Below are 19271 nucleotides of genomic sequence, written 5' to 3'. Positions count from 1 at the left end.
CCTTTTGCACCCACTCCACAGCCTCTACATTTTTCCTGGTGTGTGTTGATCAGAATTGAATATAATACTCCAAGTGCAGTCTAACCAAACTTTCATAAAGGCACAACATAACTTCCTGACTCTAAGGTGTATCTTTTTCTAGTTGAATGGATTCCCTTAATTTTTTTTTGCCTTATAGCCAGCTTGCCATCCATTCTGTTACTTGTCGCATGAGTCCACATGCTCTTATTTAGACCATGGGTATACTTGTCAAAAATCCATAATTACATCGACTGCATAGACCTTGCTATTCTTTCTGTTACTTCTTCAAAGAACTGAATGAGGTTAGTCAAGCATGACTGTCCCTTTTGAAATCTGTGCTCACTGCTCTTTGTTAAAGGTTTTCAGTTCCTAGATTTTTTTTCCCTATTACACCTTCGGGCAAAGATTCCATTATCTTTCCTACCACTGACATTAAGCTAACTGGTCTATTGCTTCTGGATATGTTCCTTCTCCTTTTCAAATGTGGGAGTAGGAAAAACTGTGAAAAGGGATTAGTATGAAAAATACTGTCATGGATGCACCTAAAAATGTTAATCATCGAAATGCAAACTGAAGTATGCTCTCTCCAAATAATCTACCATTAATTCATCATAAAATTCCTAAAATATGTTTGTTGCATTTTGTTTCAATAGTACAATTGATTTCAAAGATAATAACAGCTGCATTCTCCTGGCATTCACAAAATGCTCAAATCTTATTCTCGTGTTTTAGAAAGTCAGTAGAAATGTCAAATTCTCTATTAAATAGCAGGTCGGTATGAGTTTATCCGATCAGTCCTCCTCATCTGTTGTGGTTGCACTGAAGAAGCTGTTTATCTTCAGTAGGGCATTTGTACCTGATTGGCAGTAATTAAATTAGCTCCTGTAATGTAAAAACTGGATATGGTAAACATGATTTTTTTAAAAATTCAGTAGATATTTATTACAACTTTTGGTATCTACATTTATTATAATCACAGGCACTGATGTTTCCAGGCCAGTCCAAAATAATAGTTGCAAACTATTTCACATTTCTCTTCGCATCTCATGCTACAAGTGGTATTAAGATGGAGACCGAGAGCTTTATAGATTAGATTACTTACAATGTGGATACAGGCTCTTCGGCCCAACAAGTCCACACCGACCCGCCGAAGCAAAACCCACCCATACACCTACATTTGCCCCTTACCTAACACTACGGGCAATTTAGTATGGCCAATTCACCTGACTTACACATCTTTGGACTGTGGGAGGAAACCGGAGCACCCGGAGGAAACCCACGCAGACACAGGGAGAACATGTAAACTCCACACAGTCAGTCGCCTGAGTCGGGAATTGAACCCGGGTCTCTGGCACTGTGAGGCAGCAGTGCTAACCACTGTGCCACCGTGCCGCCCACAAAAATCAGTCACATGATATGATACATTGATGGTATGACAACTTTTCCTAATCTAGTGATCATATGCCTATCTGGGGAAGTTTTTCTATTTGCTATTGCTTGACAGCTTGGATGTCTTGCTGCTGATTGTTGCTATGCAACATCACTGCACCAATCATTACTCACTCTCTTTGTGCATAATGGGCCCGCTGTAAATGGTTTCTATCTTTCACATTGTAGCACTTTAATGAGTAAAGACTACATATGTACGGGGCTGGTTGCATTATCTTAGAAATCTTTGCTAGTGCCCAACTATTTGTTACTTAATTTCTGATATGCACTCTTCATCTGGTACATAGTATAACAGTTCTGCGCCTGTTCATTGTGTATCCCCACTTGGTAAGGTCAGAGACAAAAAAAAGCGGATGCTGGATTCCAAAGTAGACAGTCAGGAGGCTGGAAGAACACAGCAAACCAGGCAGCATTAGGAAGTGGAGAAATCAATATTTCAGGTGTAATCCTTCTTCAGGGCTTGGGGTGGGTGTAAGGGGAAGGGTGATGAGTTGGGGACAGCTGAACACAAGTAGAGGGTATGACTTGGTTGGTTGATGAGAGGAATGAATTCCAGTTGGTGGATGGGAGGAAGGGTTAATGAGTGGAATGGGAGGGAGGGGCAGGGAGGTGCTGGGAAGGAACTTGGGGGATGGGAAGTGAGGTCATTTGACAATAGAGAACTTAATGTAAGACCATGAACACTTATCTACCAACTTATGCTATGCTGGGAAGAGTAGGCTCTTCTCTATTTATGTTGTACAGAAACGCAGCAATGCAACTTGAAATCCTTATTTTGATTCTTAATGCTTAATGAGCTTGGATTTGATTGTACATACTAGACCACTTTATCACTTGACTATTTTTAAAAATAGAGAATAGAGGATGTGACTTGGGTCACATGTCACTGAGCTCAAGTCTCAAAATGGTTTGCCGGTGAACTGTGGTCAGTTGTAAGTTGGCTCCATTGAGGTTATGCCAAGTAAACTGAAAATAGGTATCATTATTTCAGCAATGGTTGAACTCATCATATTGCTAAGTTTTTGAACGATGCAAAATTTGGAGAAATAATCTGTCACAATTTTCCTTATCCACTGTGAAAAGGTCAGTTGCAACTTTCATTCAAAAAGTAGATGGAAAGGTTTCTCTGCTGCTGAGATTGATATATTTTGCATGCCTCACATATAGTCATGGGTCATTGAATATCCCGCTTCATCTGTAGCCAGTACTCAAATTCATGTGATAATAGTCTGTGCACACGATATCTATGTATCCCTGTTGTCATGTGGATACAATATTCTGGAATAATATTTTTGACATTCGGACTTGCTTGCCTTTGAAAATGCCTTAGAGACAAAAAAACTGCAGTTGCTGGAATCCAAAGCAGACAGGCAGGAGGCTGGAAGAACACAGCAAGCCAGGCAGCATCAGGAGGTGGAAAGTCAACATTTTAGGTGTCACCCTTCTTCAGGACTGGGGGTGGGTATAGGGAGAGCTGCAAATAAATGGGGTAGCAGGGGGAGGATGGTCAAGTGGAGATAGGTGGAAGACAGGTAGAAGATACGACCTGGTTGGTCAATGGGAGGAATGAATCTGATTGGTGGCTGGGAGGAGTGGAATGGATGAAAATACCTTTGCAGTGTCATATCAAGCTCATCGCTGCATGTCCAACATGAATGAATCTTCTCAGGAACCTTTTCAATTGTCAGACCATCCTTGGTCTTCTGCAGCTCTTATAGTTGCGCATATTGAATGGTGCTAATTAAAACTTTTCAACTGGCTTAAAGTATAACAGATGTAGCTTTAGACCACATTCCAATTTATAACATTGAGTGTCCAACAATCCTATCCATATGGAATAGAATTTTGCCAAATGATAGCCCAAATATAGCTGTTGGAAACTGTCCCATCGAAATGGCATCCAAATGTCGTGAGATCTTGGGATTCTTCTGCTGGACAGACAGACAAGTAGAGATGTTGCAGATATGGTTTCATGAAGAACCTCACCCTGAAAATTTTAAAAGTTAATTTTTCCAGTGCCCATATTTAACATGGATACATTTCAAAGGAAATTTTGAGGGCCATTGGACTTTAGCATGCTCTTATGTTGCCAACCTTCATTAAGATGCATGTGATGGAGCAGTACCAATCTGAATTGTGGTTGAACTTCCCAATGGTACATTCCACTTCATTTCATTAAGTTCCAATTGAATTTGGACACTATTTCCTTGGAACATTGATAACTGGGATTGCATCATCCTTCAGATGCAATATTACATGACCCTTAAAATTGCCATCATGTCAAAGAGATCTGAGTCCAGCTTTTTGAGACTGTTGGCTGATTTTGTTTGTCTCAGCAGGTCTGTTCCACTGCTGTGGGGTGATTGGACCTCATGAGTTGCATCTACATTGAGATCTGGTAGTTCTGTCACTGCTGGCCCATTAACATGCAGCAGATTGAAGATTTTGGGAAGCTCAGATGAACTTGCATATTGGCACTGTAGAGAAAAGGTCATTATATGCTACCAGATGATCTCTTGTAGGGTTGCAACATAGAACAACACTTGATGGAACACATGTTCTTCTCGATCCATGGCAGTAATATGTTGACATTACACCTGTATCATTGTGAGTTGTCAGGGAGTATTTACCCTGAAAGTAGTAAAAGCTTATGATTACTTTATATCATTGACATGCTTTATGAGATACATACTATAAAAAGCTTGGTCGTCTTCAGAAATTTGCTTTTCACTTTGTTGATTGTGTACATCAAAATATTGCCATGAGTGGATATTGTTTAGTCTGGCCTTGCTGCCAATATTGTGGAATTGTGGTATTGTTTGCAGATATGAAGAAATGCTGGACAATATTTGGATGGATGTGACGAACTACATCTATGACAAGTCTTGCTGTTTGGATATACTTTGCTGACAATAGCAACAGTGCTGCCTCCACCTAAAGCATGCAATTGATATTGGACTTCCGCAATGGTTTTGAGATGGACTCCGTCTTCATGCAAGAATCAACCATAGGGCTCTTAGTTTTGTCCAGTGATCTTTCCTGATGACATTGATTGGCACACAGACAATTACTAAGTTCATGAGATCCTATGCAAGTTCTTTAGAGAAAACACATTCATGATCTTTGTTATGGTATCAGGCAACTAAGTCTATTTTTTGACTCTTGAACTTTTTTTCTCTATACGACATGAGTTAGAAATACACCAGCCTTAAAAATGATTCCTGCCTTGAGCTGGTCTTTATTTAATCACCACAACATCGTGCAGAAGATATTTACAAGGATATTGCTAGAACTCAGCAGTCTGAGTTATCGGGAGAGGTTGGACAAGCGAGGACTTTTTTCTTTCGAGTGTAGGAGACTGAAGGGGGGATCTTATAGAAGTGTATAAGATCATGAGAGGCATGGTTAGGCTGAATGCACACAGTCCTTTTCCCAGGGTTTTGGAATTGAGAACTAGAGGACAGCAATTTAATGTTAGAGGGGAAAGAATAAAAAGGAACCTGAGGGGCAATATTTTTTCACAGTGTGTAGTACGCATAATGGAATGAGCTGTCAGCAGAAATAGTTGAGGTGGGGGACATTAACAACATTTAAAAGGCATTTGGACAAAAAGGAAAGGTTTAGAAGTATTTGACTCTTTGACTCTCTAGATCTTTTTGATCATCCTCAGAAAGACTGAATGGAGTTATTCTGTGAAGCCTATCCTTGTGGGTTAGCAAGCATAATTTTCAGAGAACTTCTCTTGGGATCATTTATTGTTTGATCTACAAAGTAAAACTGCATACGTTGTTTAAATAGTTGTAATTCAGTGAAGATGTCTCTTCTTGCTCAATCCATAATTAAATGTGATTGCTTCCATTTCTTGCTGAAGCTTTTGTTTATAGCAGTAGAGTACAGAATTCTTTTTGACATGAACCTGGCTTACTGTTATGCCCTTTTGTTTTTTTTTTCTTTATTTTGCTTCTATGTGAAGATTGTGATTATAGTCCTTTCAGTGCCATGCATGTACTGTCAATGGTATTGTATGCCTGAGGGAACCCAGCTAGGTACCCAAATCCTATTGGCTGGACTGCAGCACTGACATCATCTCAGGAGAACACAGTGAGTCTCTGTATTCTTGCACCGATGGTGTCAGTCACTGTCCTGATGCATTTTGGGTGTATGATTGCAACTCGCCATTGCTCCCTGGAAGGAACTAGTCACATTGATGCTAAGCATTGCAATGACCTTCACAGCTACTGAAAGAGAATGGTCTCTCCGTCCTGCAGCCCTCAGGTCTTCCTCCAGCAACCACCACAGTTTGTAGCCAGGTACTGGGACATATAGAAAATGTGCTGCTCATCCATCCCCAGGCAATAAAATTGGGGCCATAAAACCGTGGGCCTCCATGCATCCTGAGGGTCTCTGCATCAGTGACCTCTCTCTGAGTTGGGTGCTCTTCATCCTCTGCAGGTGGAACTATTGCTTCTCCTGGGCTTGGAGTCAGTGCTGCTTCTCCTGCATCAATTTTCACCTTCACAGGTAGATACCACAGTGACCTACAGTCTACCACTGGTTGGCACCATGCCTATAGGTGGAATAAACCACATTTCACACAGAAGAAGTTCCTTAGATCTCAGAACAACAACCCTCCAGATAAGGGCTGATCACAGTTTGCCACACAGTGTGAAGTGGATATCATCTACATTGAACTTCAGCATACTGACTGTGCCGCACAGGCAGCCAATTGTGAATAGAGCTGCCTATCACGCAAAACCACCTTCCAGGCCCTATGCTCTCATCAAATGCTGAATCTCACGCTGCATTCTGTACAATCGTAACACTTACATGACAGATGAAGAGCCAAACTAACTTACATCATACAGGACTCTTGAAGGTGGAACTATGAGTAGTTTTCTTACAACAAGCACTGGCCTTTTGAAGCATCATTGCTTCTTACGTCAGCACCTTTGACATGCCCAAGTACAACTTGCCAGCACCAATGAAGTGTAGCAAATCACTTTTCACCAACATCTGACCTCTAAGTATCCTCAATCGGATTGCATATGAAATAGGCGTTGCAATGATTACAAATCTAATGCAGCTGCATTTTGTAAATGGCTGCTTCATGTTTTTGTCAGTAATAATCAACAAATGTGAATTGTCCACTTTCAACTTTCAAACTGACATTTCCTTCAGCCACCTGGCCATCGGTTCCATTACTTTCTAGGAGCACTTCAAGTCTAGAGAAGGGAAAATGTGGGCCGGCAACACAGGTCGCACCTGACACTGACATTATTGGTTCCCACCTGGTCACCAGATACCCTCCCCAGAGCCTCCATATGCCCCTTTACCTCACACTACTTAATCAGCTCATTTTGACCAATTTCCCAATGCGGACACATTCAACTTCATCTACAACTGTTCTCTCTGCTCCCTGAACCCCAGCATGACATCTTACATATGCCATTGCTTTTCTTTTACATTCTCAAAAGCACTATGAACAACCTGTCTGTGTGCTGTAAACAAACGCCCCTTGAAAGCCCCATTAGTGAAAGTTTTTGGCTTTGTGAAAAGTCGATGAATTAACAGGCATGGCACAGCATTGCAAGGCCAGGCAAGAGTTAGTATGGATGATGTAAGTATGTACATAGGTGCAAAATGATTGAGTACTAAGAGAGAAAGAGTGCAGCCTGGTCCAGTTGTGAGTTGGATGCATGTCTGTGCACATAAAGTACCCCTGCTGCTCTCTTCTCAATGATGATGGGCCCTGCAATGCAGGTCTGTGGCATGTCCGAAGCCTTCCAGAATATCTGCCCTGGTGGTTGAGATGGGTTGACAGATACCAGATGCCATTGTCTGTGAATGAAAGGTGTATCTGGCTTATGCCCATGGATCATACCCTAAATATTGTTGCCCAGTGTCCAACATGGAGGCCATTCAAAGCAAGTGGAAAACTGATCCTGCTGAGTACATACTCTGGTTTCCTTGTCAAGTTGTACCCAATGTCCAGCTCGTTAGCTGAGTTTGGTAATATTAATGAGGGGAGTTGTGACCTTAAGCAAGCATTGATCTCCATTAATTGGAATTTTGCCACTGCCGACCAAGAATTTCAACATGCTACTAATGGAAAGCATAAACGATGGAGTGTGATGATCTAGACATTGAGATGGACCGCTCCACATTTGTTGGCCAATTCTGACAAACATCTTGCCATTGCCCACAGTGGTCAGATTTGTATAAGATTCCACTCTTGGACTTTCTGTTTGTATATGCTTTAAACTTGAACTAGTAAAGAGGTAAGACTGCCTCCTGGCAGTTTAATTTGTAGATTGGTACCGATATAAACTGATACTGTTAATTTTCCAAAATGCTTTGATGTCGAGCATTGTCTAATATTCAGTGATTTCCAAGCATCTGGAAACATGATCTTGGAGTTTATCATAAGCAATTACTGTAGCTAAGCACCGAGCAACCCTCACAACTTATCATCAATGCAGTGTGCACTCTTCAGCAGGATTCCAGGTGTTCACTCTGGGGAGGCAACGCCCTAATGGTAGCAGTGCTGGAATATTAATCCACAGACACAGGTTCTGGGGACCCAGGTTCAAATCCTGGTGTGGCAGATGGTGATATTTGAATGTAATGATGACCATGAATCCATTGCTGCTTGCCAGGAAAAAGCTACCTGGTTCACCATTGTCCTTTAGGTAAGTTAACTGCTATCCTTACCTGGTCTGACCTACATGTGACTCCAGACCGCTTAGCAGTGTGGTTGATTCTCAACTGCTCTCTGGGATAGACAATAAATGCTGACCTAGCCAGTGATATCCTTGTCCTGTGAATGTGTTTATTACTGATGATGCAATATTTATGTTAGGTAACTTAAGAATGAGAAGTGGATGATGTCTGCAAAGATTTAATAGATTTTTATGAGATCTCCTTGAATCTATATATGTTACAATCACAGGCACTGCTGTGACTTTGTTTCTACTGAGTAACTTGGTTACAAACTGCTCCATGTTGTTCTGTGTGCGGTCCTAGTAAGATGGAGATTGAAACCTTTAAGTTAATGGGGAAGCATTCTGTGATACAGCAATGGTATCGTAAGTATATCACTTTTAGTTGTAAGACATTACACATTAGTCATGCATTACCTTAAATCTAACACTGTTTTACACTCTAGTTAAAATAATAAGAAAGACTAATTATAAATAAACATCGAGGCAGTGCTGTCAATTGCATTGGTGGCAGCGATTCCTACAAAATATATTTCTGGATCTGAGCTAACATTTAGAGACAAATCACTGAATGAATGTGAGAAATCTCTACACAGCTAAGGAGAGGAAATTGAGAAGTGATGAGGAAGTGGAATAGATTTTAAGTTGAGTCAATGTGCGCCTGTAAAGATGGACCATTTGATGAGTAGATGGTACAAAGTGGTTAAAAACGTAAAAATGAGAATAGACAATGACAAGGTATTAAAAAGGAAGCGCATAAATAAATAAGTAGATGAAATTTAAAAGTTGTTTGATGGCCTTCAAAAGCCCTTGATGAAACAATTGGTTTCTGATGTCAAATTTAGGCTAACATAATTAAGGTAAAAACCTTGATCTCACTGTTTAAGTTATTTCTGCACAATCGTTATTTATTTTATACCAGTGGAAAACAAAATCATATTTATGACATTAGAGGGTAGCAATGAACACAGAACATAACAAATTGGATTCGCAAGCATGAAGCAGTTCTCCAGCTTCTGTGTAAAGAAGGATTAATGGCTGGTTGATCATAAGCTAGAACCAGAAATAGGTAGTTAAAGTACTAAATATGTAAAGTAGGATTAGGTGTGTAGCAAAAGCTGCAACCACAAACAAGTAATTAAGGAAGTTCTTAGTATTCTCATAAGGATTAAAGCAGACAAAAGATAAGCTAAGATTATGGATTTGAGTTAAAGCAATACTTACTGTTTAAAATTCAATGTTCCTTGAGATTTATTCTTGCATTCAACCTGAAGAAGATGGGCAAAATACAGGCATTTGCAAAAAACATTAAACAACTTGTATTTATTTAGTGTTATTCCACATCTCAGGAAATCCTTAAATGCTGTACAGCCAATTACATACTCTTCAAATGAAGCCAATATTTCACAGTTATAAAAAATGGCATCAAATTTGTTCACAGCAAGGCTCCATCATCAGTAATGTGATAACAATCAGATAATTTGCTTTTAAATGATGTTGATTGAGGGATATGTACAGGCCAGGCTCATCTTTGAAACAGAGGCACAGGAGCTTTTGTGTCAATTTTGTTTAATACAACCAGAAGATGTCACCTTCAACAGCACTTGTTTCCTTCAGAAAGACGACAGAATGTCAGCACAGAGCATGGGCTGTAGTTTCTGGATCTTAATTTGAAGGTCTAATTCCTATGAGCCCTACCATTTCCAAGAATCCTTATAGGCCCTTCGGACCAACAAGTCCACACTGACCATCCAAAGAGTAACCCACCAAGACTCGCTCCCCTACCTTATACGTACCCCTGACTAATGCACCTAACCTACGCTATTGGCAATTTAGCACGGCCAATTCACCTAACCTGCACATCTTTGGAGTGTGGGAGGAAACCATCAATCTGGAGTCAGACATAGGCTAGACCAGGGCAGGGTGGCAGTTTCCTTCCCTAAAGGATATTACTGAAACGGATTTTTTTTTCCCCCCAACAATCAGCAATGGATTGAAGGCCATAATTAGAGTCTTTAATTCCAGATACTTAATGAATTCAAATTCTACCATCTGCATGGCAGGATTCAAACTTAGGTCCCCTGTGCAGTTCTGGTTGCTACACAGATATGGAGGCCTTGGAGATGGTGCAGAAGGGGTTTCCTAGTAGTTTCCTGGGATTAGAGAGTGTATTAGCTATAAGGAGGGATTAGACAAATTTGGATTGTTTTTGCTAGAGTATCAGAGGCTGAGGGGGTGACCTGATAGAATTATACAGAGGAACCTTGATTATCCAGCATTCAATTATCCGAATATTCAATTATCTGGCAAGATTGCCGATGCTCATTTAAACTATGTTATCCAGCATTCAACTATCCGGAATGCGATTAACCGAATTAAATACTCCCCGCGCATGTCCTTCAGATAATCGAGGTTCCTCTGTATAAAGCTATGGGGGGTCGGGTGGAAATTTCAAATACTCAGGGCATAGGTTTATGGTGAGAGGAGATAACTTTCAAGGAGATGTGCTGGAAAGTGTTTTTACACAGAAGATGGTAGACTCCTGGAACATATTACCAGGGGAGATGTTAGAAGCAGATACAACAGCAACTTTTAAGAGACATTTCAACAGATACAGGCAGAGAATAGAGGGTCCGGACCATGTCCAGACAGTTGGGATTCATTTAGAATGGCATCTTGGTGGGCCAAGGGACATGTTCCTGTGTTGTACTGTTCCAGGTTTTATGTTCTATATCTCATTTACTATCAGTGGAAACTTATCTTTGCAGCTTAATGAAAAACTCAGATTTGAAATGGTTGACACTCACTGTTTTGGTTCTCTCAACCCTCCACCACCAGATTGTCACAGAATTGGGATTGTCACGTCCCTTCGGTGGGGAAAACCCCCAATGCTGACTGCCCATCCACAAACCAAGAGCATTGCAAAGCAAAGTCAAAAACAGGATGGCCATCTTCTGATCTTGTGAATGCTTCTGAGGTCAAAAACAAATTGTATAGCTGATACTCACTTAGGTGTTCCCATTAAAATCTGTTGCTTCCCCTTGACTCAATGAAATGTCAAAATTCCATGGCTTTTTCTTAGAGTCAGCCTTAAATGGTCTATGACCACTGGTGAGGCTGTTTCCCTCCCAGTGCAACTACACAATGCAACAGAAACATCACAAGCTTTGTACAGGTAGCACAGGTCCATATCAGATAGGCCTGTGCTTTTAAGACAGTGACGTGACAGCACAAGATGCAATGCTCCAGTATGAAGGGGTCTTTGATCACACTTATCTTTGATCACACTCTCCGTGTGAAGGGATCAGTGTAGCAGCTTAGATATATGTATGTATGTAACATCAATAAGTGTGAAATCCAGATTATGTGTGTACATCTGTGATATTGTAGCCACATAAATAGTATGAGAGTATGGTGCTGGAAAACCACAGCAAGTCAGGCAGCATCCGAGGAGCAGGAGAATCGATGTTTCGGGCATAAGCCCTTCAGCAGGAAAGGACTTAAGCTTAAGCTTAAACTGTCGATTCTCCTGCTCCTCGGATGCTCCCTGACCCGATGTGCTTTTCCAGCACACACTCTGATCTCCAACATCTGCAGTTCTCATTTTCTCTTACACAAATAATATTGTCAAAATAACTAGCGTCATAAATAAACTGCTAAACTATTTCAACACGAATCTGAATCTTTATTGTGTATCTTTTGTGGGCCAAAGCATAAAAAAAAACACAAAATGCATTAGCAATCTCAGACGATTTTTACTTGAAGTTTGAAAGAGGTTACACCTAGCATAGAATGGCATATTATGCAGTTTGCATAATAACCCAATACTCACCTTGGATGAAGGAATGCTTATTCATTTACAGGCCTATCTGGATATGACATCAGCAAGACATTCGATAATATAGAGATGACCAAGATGTCCTGGTCTTCATCTGGAGCCTATCCTTCTTTTGAATTGTTGGTTAATTGGGGGGTCGAGTATCTACCCTGTTGCATTCCGATACTGGAGACTTGAGAAATTGTTAGTGTGCATTTTCATTTCTGAGCAAATGCAGAGAATATTAACAGTTACAATTCTTGTCTGGTCAGCTTTTCACTCACCTGCCCAATTTTAAAAATACTTCTAGTGCATACTGACAATGCAATGGCTAATTTGTCATTATAAATGTCTGATATTCCTGTTTCCTTCTACTAAGAGATGCAACATCTATCCTTCATCCGCAGTTTTTTTGAACCAGCCTTTTTCTCAGATTTTACCAAAGTGTCCCTGGGAGAGACCTTGTTCTAAGTTTCCTATTTCCTTTCCTCTTCCTATATACTCTTTAAACTTAATAGCATGCTTTTAAAGATTACTAATAACTCAGTTTCATCTAAACTCACAGGTTTGAAGAGCCTGTACCTGTATTTTTGTTTTTGCTGCTGTTTACCTATTATTTACTATTTATGTAACTTAACTCTGTGACCTGCCTGTATTGCTCATAAGACAAAGCCTTTCACTGTGTCTTGGTACGTGACAATAAATTCAATTCAATTCAATGCAATTTGTCAGATCACAGATCCTTCTATATCCTTGATTATTTTAGCTTATACAGTTGGTGAGCCAAGTGACTGACTCCTGACTCTGGGAGAAAATGCCATAGAGAGACTAGACACTTTGCTCATGTACATTGAAACTTCTAAAAAGTTCCAATTTTTTTTAAGCTATGGAAATAATTTGTTTGAAGTTAGAGGTAAATTTACTCTGAGGTAAATAAGATATATTGTGACTCTATTCAAACGCAACACCTTGCAACTGAAATCAGCAGAATAAAGAATGTTAGCACTATCAAGAATAGTTGATACTCCTCTGACTGTAGTCCTTAGCTTTGTGCATTATACCTTTCCTAGAATTCAAATAGGATTCATCTCATGTCATCTCTGTCCAATTCTCCTTTAAAGCTACAGATGCTCGTCCTTCATCAAGATGGGAGCTCTTCTTATTTTGAGGGTATAAGCAATGATGTAGGAGAACCAGAAACATTAATCTTACCTCATTAAATTTCTTGCTGTGTGTCTGAATTTATTTTGAGGAGAGGGGATAGAAAACAGGGTCAAACTCAATGGGCACTCTCATTTCTTCCTCTGCTGTTCCTGAAAACTGAGCAATTCACCTCAGAGAAAATCACCCTCAAAAAATCAAAACACATTAAAGTTTTTCTTTGCTGCTAGAAACTGTCACCTGATGATTGATATTAATCATTAAGAATGGTGATAATTCCAATTTCCAGTTTTGTCAGCTGTGAGAGATGGATTAAGGAATACAAAAATAAATGGAGACATCAAGAGAGAAAAAGAATTGGATTCAATGCATGTTAAATAATGTTAAGTAAAAACAAAATATCTGGTCAAGTTGGTTGCTATGGTGCATTTGTTTTTGAAAAAAGAGATGGTTCAAGAAATGTTGAAAGGAAGTGAGTGTGCTCTGAGTTGCTGTCCAGGCTTATATTTTATCTAAGTTGTTTTCTCTGTTTCACATTGAATCAGAAACATCCATTATCCAGCACAGAACTCTCAGCTGCTGGATTTCTGCTGAACAAATCCTCAAGCATAACAAACTCCAAGATTTCTCTTACTACTGTAGTGACTGGGAAAATAAATCAACATCTTTATACATTAAAGATTACTGACGTATTCTGTAATGATGCTGAGGCAGAAAGTAAATATGCCATTAGTCTATCATACTCTAAATGTGGACTAACTTTTTGTGATAAATTGTTGGAAAATGAGCAGATGATTCTTTTGAATCATTGTACAATAAGCACTCTCTCTAATATTGCCTTTAGGATTCTTAATAAAGCAAATTTTAGCAAAGTCTGAGTTACAAGAGGGTCACATCAAAGTTCAGTTTACCAGCTTGAAGCCAAAATAAAAGCACAATAAGTTTTTTTTTAATTCACACTGTTATTTGAAGCTTAGGCTACAGTACTCACCACACAACATTAAACTGGAACATTGGCAGATGGTGACAGAACATTGGCAGATGGTGACAGAACATTGGCAGATAGTGACAGAATCTTGGCAGTGTTTTTTTTAAGTATTACCTCATGGATGGCTTGGCTTTGACAGTGGTACAGTGAAGTACCAAGCGGATCACACCATGACATGGTTTGGTTTCCACAGGAATGAAGACTGGATTTGAAATGGATATGGGCTAAATTGCCTAGAGTGTTCAAGGATGTGCAGGTTAAGTACATTAGCCAGAGGTAAGTAGACGATAATAGGGTATGGGAATGGGTCTGAGTGGTTACTTTTTGGAAGGTCGTGTGGACTTGTTGGGCCAAGGGCCTATTTGTACACTTTAGATATTCTATGATGGATTCTATGAAACCAATTATTGGGAAGCTAACTAATAAAGTAAAGATTGAATAAAGACCCAGTGCAACTCACAGAGCTTAAACACTTTCTGAAACATGCAGCAATGGGAGGAGGATTCAACCTACAATCTGCAGTAAACTGTTGGTTGCAGCAGGCCTTGCGGACAGAAATGCTGGGCTTCATGAAGAGATGAGATGAGATAGCAAAGATGACTTTTAATGCACTCACTCAAGAGCATGCCACAGACTAGAATTGCATTCACCACATTGATGGGTTTTCAGGTGAGAGAGCTAGCATTCCTTCCAATTTTCCCTCTGCACTCTGTCTACTTCTGTCTACAATTTTACGAGTGATGAGCGAGACCCAGGGTGCACACTCCATTCCATTTGATTATTGGGAGCAGAAGGGCCTCCACCAACACTGCCTCAGGTTTGAACCTGGCAGGAGGTGTTCAGGGAAAGTTTGCTCTGCTCATACCTTAGAGGGACAATCTCTAACAATCTCCTCATTTCCACATTTCCTACAAGCTGTACCTTACCTCCAGTGCTGGCCACCTCTGACACTGGTGCTGCTGAGACTACAGACCTACTGGCCAATCAAATTGCTTGGCAGATCTGAAGGAAAAGATTGGATAAAGTAGTGAGCAGAATTTCAAGCTCCAGCCAATTACTATTCCTTGAAGCATTAAATGACTTTCAGACTGATGTGATTGCAGAAGTTTCCCTGTCAATTCTTTAAGTGGCCAGAAGAGGAACTCCACCACCTGAAAAATCCTACCCATGGCACTCCTCTCCCAATTAACAACTGGAACCATAAATATGCAGCTTGAGAAAACTTAGAATACAAGGTTGAATAAATTTCAAATTTCAAGAAATGACTTTCCATAAATATTTCAATAGCAGGGGGCGAGGAGAACGAAGAGAAACATATGTGGGAGTTTCTGTCCCACTAGAAAGAGTCCTTGTCTTTCTGATTCAATAGTTCTACCATTCAAAAGAAAATTGTCTGCTGATTAGCCACAAGATCAAGCTAAGAGTCAACCAAATCACTGTGTTCTATTATTTTCCCTGTGTATTTAATTGCACAAATCAGTCTTAATGTTAATTCCTGGTCCAGCAGTGAGGAACTCTATTGTGGTTCAATTTGATTTGAACTGATCTCTAGGGAGCCTAGAGATAGAGTTAAACCTTGAAAATCTTATGTGCTAGGAAATTGTAACAAGCAGATTACAATCATGCAGCTCCTTGAAGACATCTTGGCTGTGATTGAAATTTACTCTAATCGAGTGCAGTCTGCTGAATTCGCAACACAAAGAAAATCCGTTTCCAGGGTTGTGCCACTGTCTACAGATAACAAATAAAAACAAAGTCGAGCTAAACTACTTGAAACAAAGCGGTGTTGGTTCCAATTTTACAACTAATATTCGGTAAATATATTTTCAAATTGCAAATTTATTCACATATAGTGCATATGCACCCTGTTATGACAACTCTTTTTAAAATCATTTTTATCAAACATTATCCGTCACAAAACAATCATAGATTAACTCTAACCATCCCAATTTTCGTTTTTCTTTTACATTGGCTGTAAATTTGGGGAACTGTATATTTATTTCTTGAATGCAGCTCAGTGGTAGTACCTACAACTCTCAACCACCTTCCCCCTCTACATTCCCGATGAAGGGCTTATGCCTGAAACGTCGATTCTCCTGCTCCTCCGATGCTGACTGACCTGCTGTGCTTTTCCAATGCTACATGATTCAACTCTATATGTTAGAAATACAGGTAGCTGTAAAATTTAAGTACAAATGCTGACAAGTGCGTGTAACACTGAGGAACTGTTGCATTGGTAAAGAAGCCTGCTGTGTAGTGAGATGCTAATGCAGAATCTCTTCTGTCCTCTTCAACAAAGGAGAAGACTAATTTCAAAGAAGTGCAAGGACTTTTTTTTTTGTCAATATTTATGCCTCAGCATCAGTGAATAGATTATCCAATCATTATCATTGTTGTGTGGGAATGCTTTGTCACTATATTGGATGTGCCACTGCTGATGATACATGTTGCTATCACATTCCTCTCAAAATGGAAGAAGCTACAATGCTTGCTTGGTGTAGTATGATAAAGGAAAACTACTTCCTCATCTAAAGAGAAGAGTTTCTTATAATTAACAAGATAATGACGGTTACATATTTGGAACTTGTTAGAGGTTATATTTATATGATAGACACTATCACAGAGACTTTGAGGAGGACCAGCTGTTAGGTATCAGTTCTTTGAGATTCTAAACTGTTATGCCCAAAATCTACATAACAATCATCGTAGGTGTTGCTTATGGCACTCCTCAGAAATATCCCCTTTCAAACTCATATGCAACAAACACATTGTTGAAAAAAGACATATTTTGTTAAAGTTTCCCTTTTTCATTCATCAGGACAGTTCGCATGAAATACCAATGTAAACAGAAAGAATATTTTAAATAGCCCTGAGACAATTGTTAACTATGCAAATTTGATGTTAAAATAAGATACATCAAAGCTATCCTGAGAGATAACTCCTTCACTGATCAGATTAGTTCTCACTGGGTATCACACAAACTGATGAGCAATCTTAAAATCATGGCTTTCGGACTTGGAAAATGTCTAGTCTACTTTAGATTATCCTAGAATGGTAAGGAGTTGCAAAATTGTGTGCAAGTGGAGAAACTAATTATTTCACTCTGCTATAATGAAATAAGAATGCAATCGATATTCACCACAAACAGTATTCTACTATCAAGAACAGACTATCTATCAGACAAATAAGTCAATACATGTGGGATGTGCATTTCAGTGCTGGTGTGTTGCTAGTTATGTCAGCCGTACATGTTAAAGTTTGGCAAATTGTATTAAACAACATGTCTCTTTGATTGTTCACAATATGTGAATTACTTATCAGGTCTGACCAGTGCATGATTGCCAAATTCCAAACAGTATTCAACATTAGATATGATTTCACAATTGGATATAATATGCTAAATGATCCAGAGTGTGCTAAGAATTATGCTGACCATTAGTTTAAGATTGTCAGTCAGGCTTGCAATGTTTCACACTTGAAGTTGCATATATTAATACACAGGCCCCTGGCTTTGTAGATGGAAAGAGCATGTACACACTCTGCACCTATTTCAACTAACAAACCAAAATGACAGCCATTCTCTCGTTCACTCCTCAGAGTAATGCCTTTGCAAAATTGAGTCAAACTATCTGCTTTAACTTAAAAAAAAACTGGCACTTAATTGTCAATCATTACTTAATGGGTACTGTCTCCAGGGCAATCAATCAAAATCCTCTTGCTAACCAGTCAACATGCTCTGGATATACAGTATGAAAATGTTGTTCCCTTTTGCATTGGTTGTCTTGCAAATTGTTCTGATGCCTCCAAGATAAAAAGCTTTGATGAAAAAAGTCTGTTATCAGCAATACTTAAGTTACGTACTATCAAGCAATTAATTGCAGTATTGTTTATAACAGCTTGTTGTGATCAAATTGGTTTTCAACATGATTTAACAACAATCCCTTGGAGATATAATGTATGTCATGAATGAGGCAGCAAAACGATAAGTTCTTTCTTTCTGTCGTAGTGAGAGTTTACTCAATTCTGTTACTCTGAGACATTGTGTTTTCTTAAAATTTCCAGGTAGCCTCTGCCAGGTTCAAAATATAATTGAGGATCTTATCCGATATTCATTTTAAATCCCCCCTGCTCCCTTATGAACAACATATTTTAAAAATGCTACAAAGGTTTTGGACAAAAGATGCAGGGGAATATGAGGGTAGAACCTTTCATGCAGTAGGTTGCTCTTATGGACCAGAACAGATGCCTCCAAAGTATAATAAGGAGGCAGTCTAGACCTTAAATTTTATACTTATTCAAAGACAAGTGTAAGGTGCTGTGATCCTGGTGTGATTTGATTTGCCCACCACTAGGCCTTAATCACAACACATTTTATTCTTATTACACAGTTAAAAAAAAGCATTGGCAAAATCTCAACTCTATTGAAATACTTTATATGTTATTTAATACCAGTCACCAACTATTCCACTTGGGGCAACATCCTTTAGCAAAAATGCAATTTAGCAAAACAGTTCTGGTTCTCATCTGCTGCCTGTCTCCAGTCCAGAAGAAAGAAACAATCTGCCCCTTTTGATTTTAAAAAGGAAGCCTTGCTGTTTAAGACGTCACTCCAGCAGTTTGGAATTCAGGTGTTTAGTTTAGCAGCCATCAGAAATCTTCAACTGATTGGAAGCAAAACCAATAACCTTCCTGGGTCTGGTTGAGCACTGATCTTACCTATTCATGATTCTTTTGCCTCATTTTTGAAAGCAGCATTCAGTGGTAACTCTAAGCCGTTTACCACTTGTTTGTCTGAAACAGACACCCTCGCACTGCTATGGCAACTGTTGTGGAAAGATCACTCAATACTCTGAGAAAATTACCAGAAGCCATGGAAAAACCTTCACACAGTTAAAACTTTATTTGCAAATACAAGCTGTGGCAGTCAGAAAATGTCTGCCCACACCTTCTTGGGGCCCCTCCAGTTTATACTTTTCTAATTCCCGTGTTTATCTGGTGTCATTAGCATAACCAATCATACTAGCTTGCTTTGGCTTTCTAAGCTAATCATCTTCTGCCACACTGGTCTGCTACTTACACTTAACCTATCACATTACACCAGCATTATCTTCAGCAT

The sequence above is a fragment of the Hemiscyllium ocellatum genome, chromosome 36 (genome assembly GCF_020745735.1).
Source record: "Hemiscyllium ocellatum isolate sHemOce1 chromosome 36, sHemOce1.pat.X.cur, whole genome shotgun sequence".
In the NCBI taxonomy this organism is placed as follows: domain Eukaryota; kingdom Metazoa; phylum Chordata; class Chondrichthyes; order Orectolobiformes; family Hemiscylliidae; genus Hemiscyllium; species Hemiscyllium ocellatum.
Note: the sequence above shows the minus strand (reverse complement) of the source record.